General features: G+C 43.4%; 1 pseudogene; it reads left to right on the top strand.

Moving 5' to 3' along the window:
* The first annotated feature begins 8427 nt into the window (after positions 1 to 8427).
* Positions 8428 to 9154, top strand: LOC133749182 (small ribosomal subunit protein uS5-like; annotated as a pseudogene).
* Positions 9155 to 9378: the final 224 nt, after the last annotated feature.

The raw sequence follows: 9378 nt of genomic DNA, 5'->3' as shown, positions 1-9378 counted from the left end.
GGTATGGCCATACTTGGGTCAGCAACACTGCAAGCAGAACTGTAAATTTCTTGTTAGAGATGCCCCCTGCCTTTACCTGGCCAACTCTCCTCCCAGGCCAGCCAAGTAATGAAAGTCATTTCCAATTATCTTTATATACAGAAGATCAATTCAGTATATAATTAGTAAAGATCTCATCAGTTTGTACCCACACAGAAACATAAAGCGTAAAAATACTGTTTCAGTACTAGTTATAGCATCACTGCACATTAGACAACACATTAAGGACAGATCCCATATGGGATGTAAGTACACAGTGACTCCTGTTGCTGACTTAACAATTTGACACTCCTGTTCATGGCGTCAGTAATCTCCCTAGGCTCTAGTCATGAGTTGCCAGGGCTATGGAAGCCTTTAGAGTTCACTGACTTTGATCTTATTCCAATAGGGTCATAGTCAAAGTGGAAGTTCTCTCCTCCCTTCAGAGAAAGGTACCTCCATCTTTGATGGCCCCGTTCTTTCCACTGGGATCTCACTCACAGAGATCTTTCATTTAGGTCTTCTTTTTTTTTTTTTTTCTTTTCCATGGTATCTTGGCTTTCCATGCCTACAATACTCTCATGGGCTCTTCAGCCAGATCCGAATGCCTTAAGGGCTGATTCTGAGGCCAGAGTGTTGTTTAGGACATCTGACATTCTATGAGTCTGCTGTGTCTCCCGCTTCCCATGTTGGATCCTTCTCTCCCTTTTTGATTCTATCAGTTAGTATTAGCAGACACTTGTCTTGTTTGTGTGATCCCTTTGACTCTTAGACCTATCAGAGCCATCAATTGTGAACTGAAATTGATCACTTGGACTAGTGAGATGGCTTTGGTACATGCCACCTTGATGGGATTGCATTGGAATCCCCTGGCACATTTCTAACTCCACCATTTGGGGCAAGTCCGATTGAGCCTGTCCCAAATTGTACATCTCCTCCCTCTATTTTCCACGCTTAAATTTAACAGGGATCACTTTTCAGTTAAAATTTAAACACCTAAGAATAATTGTGTGTTAATTACAGAGTTCAACCACTAGTACTAGAACAACAACAACAACAACAACAACAACAAACACTAAAAAGGATAAAGTATTACATTGTACATCTAGAGTCAGGACAAGAGCTGAACCAACCAAAATTAACATTTGGGATTGCATCACATTGAGAAGTTTCTGTACTTCAAAAGAAACAGTCAGGAAAGTGAAGAGGCAACCGACAGAATGGGAAAAAATATTTGCAAACTATACTACAGATAAAGGGTTGATAACCAGAATCTACAAAGAAATCAAGAAACTCCACAACAACAAAACAAACAACCCACTTAAGAGATGGGCCAAGGACCTCAATAGACATTTTTCGAAAGAGGAAATCCACATGGCCAACAGACACATGAAAAAATGTTCAAGATCACTAGCCATCAGGGAAATGCAAATCAAAACCACAATGAGGTTTCACCTCACCCTGGTGAGAATGGCTCACATTCAGAAATCTACCAACAACAGATGCTGGAGAGGATGTGGGGAAAAAGGGACACTAACCCACTGTTGGTGGGAATGCAAACTGGTTAAGCCACTATGGAAGTCAGTCTGGAAGATTCCTCAGAAACCTGAACATAACCCTACCATACAACCCAGGCATCCCACTCCTTGGAATTTACCCAAAGGAAATTAATTTGGCAAACAAAAAAGCCATCTGCACATTAATGTTTATTGCAGCTCAATTCACAATAGCTAAGACCTGGAACCAACCCAAATGCCCATCAACAGTAGGCTGAATAAAGAAAGTATGGGACATGTACTCCACAGAATACTATACAGCAGTAAGAAACAATGAAACCCAGTCATTTGCAACAAGATGGAGGAATCTGGAAAACATCATGCTGAGTGAATTAAGCCAGTCCCAAAGAGACAAATATCATTTGTTTTCCCTGATCGGTGACAACTGAGCACCAAAGGGGAAACCTGTTGAAGTGAAATGGACACTATGAGAAACAATGACCTGATCAGCTCTTGTCCTGACTCTAGACTACATCTTTTCATCGGTATGATCATTCAACTACCCACAGGCATTAGCAAGACATGCGATCTTCCTATATCTACTTATCAAAGGTCAAAAAGCTCTATCCAAATAGGAGGCCTGGGTGCAGGCAAAGCGTTTTGTTTGCAAAGGCTGGAGGAAAGCTGAGAATAGCTTTTTGCAGTTTTATCCACAGGCCTTCTGCAAAGGGCCAGCACACCTTCCCGAGGGCGGCCGGCCTCTCCCTGATGATACCCCCACCCGCCGGAGCCGAGAGCGCCCGCCCATGCCCACGGCCACTCACCGCTCTGCCGCTCATCGTCCCGCGAGGCTCTGCTCCACCTCATGTGGGATCTCTGTCCTTAATGTGCTGGACATTTTGATTTAATGCTATAACTAGTACTCAAACAGTATGTTTCACTTTGTGTTTCTATGTGGGTGCAAACTGTTGAAATCTTTATACTAAATTGATCTTCTGTATAGAAAGAGAATTGAAAATGAATCTTGATGTGAATGGAAGGGGAGAGGGAGTGGGAAAGGGGAGGGTTGTGGGTGGGAGGGAAGTTATGGGAGGGGGGAAGCCATTGTAACCCATAAGCAGTACTTTGGAAATTTATATTCATTAAATAAAAGTTTAATTAAAAAATAGAAAAAAGAAAAGATGTAGTCTAATCTACATGTTCAGAAGTACCGGACATAGGTTAAAGGTAGAAGGGGTGAAATTGCTTTGTAAATGTCTTATTGGTGTACTCATGAATTGCATCTCTGGGGAATGGACTTGTTGGCCACCACTGTGAGCCTTGTGCCACCTGTGCTTGTTTTGCGGTTTGGAGGACTTGGCATCTAGATTCTGGATGTTAAAGTGGATGGCAGTGCATGACAGAGGAGTTAGGGAAACTAGCATATTTTAGATATTAGTGATGAAATTCATAGGAAAGCTTGTCCTCTCTGTAAATGGCTTTTGGATGTCCGTGTGTGAAGACACCCCCAAGCGTTACATAAGCTTGCACTTTTCCTCTGGATCAAAGGCAGAGAGGCAAGTGAGGAGGGAATGGCTCCAGACCAAACTGGTCACACTTCAAGGATACGCCAGTTGCTAACCATTGTGATGTTTGTGCAATTTTGTTTAAGGTGTTGTGTTCTTAGAGGGCAAGCCCTTACCCTGGAGGACGTCGGAAAGTTCATGGAAAATAAAATCAAAAGAAACTTATTATCTTGGCACAAAGAAATTGAAGCCCTTATAGCTTCTTTGTACTAAGTATTTTCCATGTTTTGGTGTGTAGGATATATGCTCAGAGTGAAGTGTTAATATAACACATGTTGTAAATAATCTTTTGGTGAAAATTCATAGGAAACTTTGTTTTGAGGGTGGAGGTGATGTGTGGCCAGACTCAGTCCTGAGCATTAGACATTGTGTTTGGGCACTAGTTTGTGGGAGGAGGAGGAGGAGGTGGAAGAGAGGAAGGAAGTCCAAAGAGCTCCACGCCAGCGTGCTCCTAGTGAGGGCAGACAGACACGTCCCCTGGGTGTGTGCTTTTTGTTTCACTCTGCCGTGTATAGAGTGTATACAAAGGACCAATGAGTCCTGGCTTACAACATGTAGCCCAGGTAGCTGTGAAAGGTTTCCACTCTATGACGTGTTTTGACAGGCAGAGTGGACAGTGAGAGAGAGAGAGAGAGAGAGAGAGAGGTCTTCCTTTGCCGTTGGTTCACCCTCCAATGGCCGGCGGGCTGCGGCCGGCGCACCGCGCTGATCCGAAGCCAGGAGCCAGGTGCTTCTCCTGGTCTACCATGCAGGCGCAGGGCCCAAGCACTTGGGCCATCCTCCACTGCACTCCCGGGCCACAGTAGAGAGCTGGCCTGGAAGAGGGGCGGGCAACCAGGACAGAATCCGGCGCCCCGACCGGGACTAGAACCTGGTGTGCCGGCGCCGCAGGCAGAAGATTAGCCTATTGAGCCGTGGCGCTGGCCATGCAGTGGACTTCTTATCCTTGGTGCGTTAGCTTCTGGTCCACCTTCACCTTTGGGCACTGTCTTGCAGCTGCCTGCACTTTTTTTCAGAGGCAGACCAATTGGCTGACTATGATTTCCTGGCAACTGTAACTGGACACTGAGTGTGAAGAAATTTCTATCTTTCAATCCAGGAAGATCACTACCTTTGAAAATTCTGCTTTGTAACATGCTGAACTTAATTCGCAATTTATTTTAACAGGTTTCTGGGTAATCAGTACTCAGTGAAAGAGCAGTGGGGGATTAGTACTTGTTTTAGATGAATGCAATTTTAATTTTAATTGAATTCAGGTAGAGATATAATATAATATCAGCATCTAAAGTCATTTAGGAGTAACTGCTCATTTAAATTGGGTTAAGGCATAAACTGTCCATGAAAAATAGTTCAACACTGCTTAAAGTAACTGAGGCTGAAATGTGATGTGTTACCTTATTGAAAAATGTTTTCTGCGTTTGGAGATTATTTCAAAATGTCAATCCAGGACATTGGCAGATGGAAAACAGCACAAGTATAGAAATGTGTACTTGGTAAGAAAGGTTACGAAGGAAAGAGTGTTGTTGGGAAGGAAGATTATGAAGGAAAGAGTTCTTTTGAGGAAAGAAAGGACATGGTTTGTAAGGATGAGTTCATCCTGATGGCTAGTTTACTCTAGACTGGAATGGAAATGATGGAATGTTTCAAGTTGAAGAGGGTGTGTGGAAGTCACAGAAGGTTATGAAAGAAAGAAATTTTGGCTAGAAAAGCTATTAATCTATTTTTCTTTGACATAAAATTAGAATCTGATCTTCTGTTAAAGCAGTGAGTTAAAGTAATCTATTTTGTTCTCCTAAATTCTGATTGTTTAAAACAGCTGAGTTTTTTATCAAGAGCTATGGGTTATTTAAATATGTGCTTGTTTTCAAACATTTGAATGATCACTTTGTAACCATGATAAAATTTGGTCTGTATTATGTCATGATGTTAAGGGGTCCTATTTCAACCAGATATTTTGGATGTTGAGCCTTCTTGGCCTCCTTGACAGTCATTCAAAAAATCAAAATTTCAAAAATTTAGACTTTGACAATTTCCAAATGGCTCCCCTGGAAATTTTCAAGGACACAAGAGACACCAACTAATCAGGCTATTTGGATTATGTTAGTTAGAAGTACTGTCAAGGTGTGAAGTGGTGCTAAACTTTAAGTTTGTATAATATAAGATGCTACTGATACAAATGTATGAAAGATAAAAAGTCGAATGATCTTGTGTTACTAGACATGATGGTTATCTTAATGAGAAAGCTGTAAAGGCCTAAAGGGTTAAATGCTTTGTAAAATCCTACAGGTGCTTTTAAAAATACTGTGTGAAGTAGGCAAGTGCCTCTTGTTGGGTAATGAGTTCATAATTTTAAACTTGGCTATTTAAAGTCTTTTGTCATCCACGGTTTTGTATAGGCTCTGATGGGCTTTTTCCAGCCACTTGTATTGCATTCAGTACTTTGGGGGTGGTTCTGTAAACTGATGAAGCCAGTAATGTATTACAGGTACCAACTGAGAGGAAGTATGGATAACTGAGATTACTAAGAGAAGAAAGTCTTTGTAATCAATTGGTAATTTACCAAAAAAAAAAAAAAAAGATTTTAAAAAGCTTATTACTGAAACTGCTTTATTGTTCTATCTTTTATGTTATATGTGTATACATATTGTATGTTTACAAGGGAAAATGTATTAAGCACTTTGTTTTAATTGGCTTAGAGATAAAAGGTTGACCATCAATTTAAACAGTTAAAATTAATCAGTGATACATTTTGATTCATGTGACCTGGATCTCTGGATCAGATGTTTTAAATCTGTTGGTAAAGAGAAACTGGAGATGTTTTATATGCTTGTGCTTGAGTTTGCTGGTTAAACAAGCTACACCATGTTAGATATTTAAAAGATGTTTCCAAATACATGGATTCTTCAAATTTATAGGAGGCCTTGGACCTTCTGGTAAATGTTTTCCTAAGTTGTTATCTAGTGGTTGAAATCGCTTGCTAAGCTTTCATTTGATACTGCTATTGTCAGTAAGCAGTCTGGGACTTGCTCCCTTATTTCTCTGTTCTAAGCCCGACTTGTTCTCTCATTTCTCTGTTCTCTACAAGGTAGGAAACTAATTCTATTCTGAAGGACTCTCCAAAATGCACAATTGGATTTTTAGACCTTATAAAAGGGATGGCTAGCATTTCTCTGTAATAGCATAGCCGAAATGAGAGCCTAAATTATATTTTCACAGCTAGAATTACTTTGCCATCAGCACAATAAGCAGGCAGAACCTCCCTTTCAGACGAAGCAAAAGGAGAGAACGTTTTAAGTAAGGACATAGCTTTCCTCACGGGCATTGTCTACCTCAGAGTAAACCACTATCAGAACATGCCTGTGACTATAGACTTCTAGCTTAGGCCACAACGATTAGAGATGGGACTTGAGAGCACCCCCTTGCCTTGCATCCTCTTGTCTGCTTTACCAAAAACCAGGAGGAAAAGAAAGCTAGGCATCAGAAGCAATGTAAAGATAGGTGGCAGGCCAATGAATGGCTGCTTTACACAGCCATTGATCTTCCCTCAAGGAGACCAACAGGCCAGTCCACTGCAGTGGCTTTCAATGTGGTAAGCCAGGCCTTCAGCAGAAGTCAGCTTATGAAGAGCCCTGGCAGCTCTGCCAGCCAAGAGTTGGATCACCGGAAATGGAGCTGCCCTGGAGTCGAAGGACTTCAGGTCAGAGCTACAGATCTTGCTGGCTGTAAGCTGAAAAGCCCTTCACTCGGCCCAGCTTCCACAGTGACCACCGTTGCAAAGGGGACGGCCAAGAAGGGTCAGTACCAGAGAACTATAAATTTCCTGTTAGAGTTGTATCTTTTTGTTAAAATTGATAGAATAGAGACATCCTGGATCAGGAATGGTTAAACCACCTCTGAGCAGTCAGCGAGTATCAGAAATTCCTCACCGGGCCAGCAGCAAGGGGGCAGAAGGAGGTACAAAGCAAGAGGTGTCCTGGTTACGTTTTGATGATAGCCATTGGTGGATGGGCATGTCTTTTGGCTGTGCTGTAGTAGTACATTAAGAAAGTGAATGCAAATATGCCTTCTTGCTAATATTTTGGTCGTACCAATCTGATCATGAATTCTCTTAGAAACAGAGCACTCAGTATGCAGCATCGCTGTGTGTGTCACTGTGGTGCAGTAAGGGAATGCAGCATCTTACTTGTAACCTGTACCAAACTTGCTTTTAGAGGCCTGTTGCTGTTTTTGTCTTTTACAAAATTCTATTTCCCAAGAAAATCAGTGACCTTTTTTTCCTAGATTGATTCAGTATATTTTTGGTTAGCCAATAGTCGTAGAACTTAGGGATTTTGAATTGTGAAAAAGTTTGTGAAGTGTGAAAAAGCATGATCCATACATTCTACGGGCCACGCTCTCCCCAGAGGCTACCCTGGCTCGGGCTACTGGCAGTTCCTCCACTCCCCGGAGCAGATACCTACCCAGGGATGCCCTGGACCTCAGTGACATCGACTCAGAGCCACCTCGGGGTTCCTTCCCCTCCTTTGAGCCTTGGAACCTCCTCAGCCTGTTTGAGGACTCACTAGACCCAACCTGGGCCTCGGGCCCCACATAGCTGCTTTTTTTTTTTTTTTTAACTTTTATTTAATGAATATAAATTTCCAGTGTACAGCTTATGGATTACAATGGCTTCCCCCCCCCATAACTTCCCTCCCACCCGCAACCCTCCCCTCTCCCGCTCCCTCTCCCCTTCCATTTGCATCAAGATTCACATAGCTGCTTTTAACCTCTTGTTCCCTTTTCTCTCGTTCCCTGGAAAGTGGGGTCCCTCTGGGGCCTCTGCCTGGCCATGTGTAATAAAAGGTATTTGAACCTTAAAAAAAAAAAAAAGTCACATAAAAGCAGATGTTGAGTGTGTATGCAAGGGACCTAAAAGGACATGTTGAATTCAACTGCTTGTGACTGCAGATGACTTTGTTATTTGCTTCTTTTGTTTTGATGTTTCATTTAATTCACTTAGTAGCTTTGATAAAATTAAAGTCATTTAACGCCCCCCCCCCCAAAAAAAAAAGAGAGACAAAGAGGGACACAATACAACAGAGGATTTCAGCACCTCACTTTCATCATGGATAGATCACGCAGACAGAAAACCAACAAAGAGACCACAAAGGTAACCCCTGCTATGGACAAAATGCATCTAACTGATTCGACAGAACTTTTCATCACACAGTTAAAGAACACATATTTTGCTCAGCAGGGCAAGGAGCTTTCTCCAGAATAGATCGTATACTAGGCCATAAAGCAAGTCTCATCAAATTAAAAAATAAAAATCAAAATCACAGCACACAACTCTCTGATCAGGACAAGTGGCTGCCGGTCACCAAGCGGGCCGCCTGGTTAAGGACATGAAGATCAAGTCCCTGGAGGAGATCTACCTGTTCTCCCTGCCCATCAAGGAGTCCGAGATCATCGACTTATCCTGGGCGCCGCCCTCAAGGACGAGGTGCTGAAGATCATGCCGGTGCAGAAGTAGACGTGGGCCGGCCAGCGGACCCGCTTCAAGGCATTTGTGGCCATCGGGGACTACAACGGCCACGTCAACCTGGGCGTGAAGTGCTCCAAGGTGGTGGCCACCACCATCCGAGGGGCCATCATCCTGGCCAAGCTATCCATTGTGCCCGTGCGGAGAGGCTACTGGGGGAACAAGATCGGCAAGCCCCACACCGTGCTGTGCAAGGTGACTGGCCGCTGTGGCTCTGTGCTGGTGCACCTCATCCCTGCGCCCCGGGGCACTGGGATCGTCTCTGCCTCTGTCCCCAAGAAGCTGTTGATGATGGCTGGCATTGACGACTGCTACGCCTCAGCCCGGGGCTGCACTGCCACCCTCGGCAACTTCGCCAAGGCCACCTTCGATGCCATCTCCAAGACCTACAGCTACCTGACCCCCGACCTCTGGAAAGAGACCGTGTTCACCAAGTCTCCCTACCAGGAGTTCACCAACCACCTCGTGAAGACGCACACCAGGGTTTCCGTGCAGAGGACCCAGGCTCCAGCTGTGGCCACAACATAGGTTTTTACACGAGAAAAATAGAGTGGATGGAGCCTTCCAAAAAAAAAAAAAAAAAGTTCAAATCCAACAACTCAAGAATCTGAAGAACATATGCAGACACATCAAGACTGAACAACCTGCTCCTAAATGAACAGTAGTTTATAAAAGTAATCTCTGCTGTGGCCTGGGAAAGCAGTAGAAGATGGCCTATGTGCTTGATCCCCTGCACTCATGTGGGAGACCTGGAAGAAGCTCCTGGCTCCTGGCTCCT

This window comes from Lepus europaeus, chromosome 20, assembly GCF_033115175.1.
Source record: "Lepus europaeus isolate LE1 chromosome 20, mLepTim1.pri, whole genome shotgun sequence".
Lineage (NCBI taxonomy): Eukaryota > Metazoa > Chordata > Mammalia > Lagomorpha > Leporidae > Lepus > Lepus europaeus.
Note: the sequence above shows the minus strand (reverse complement) of the source record. Positions and strands in the feature narration are given on the sequence as shown.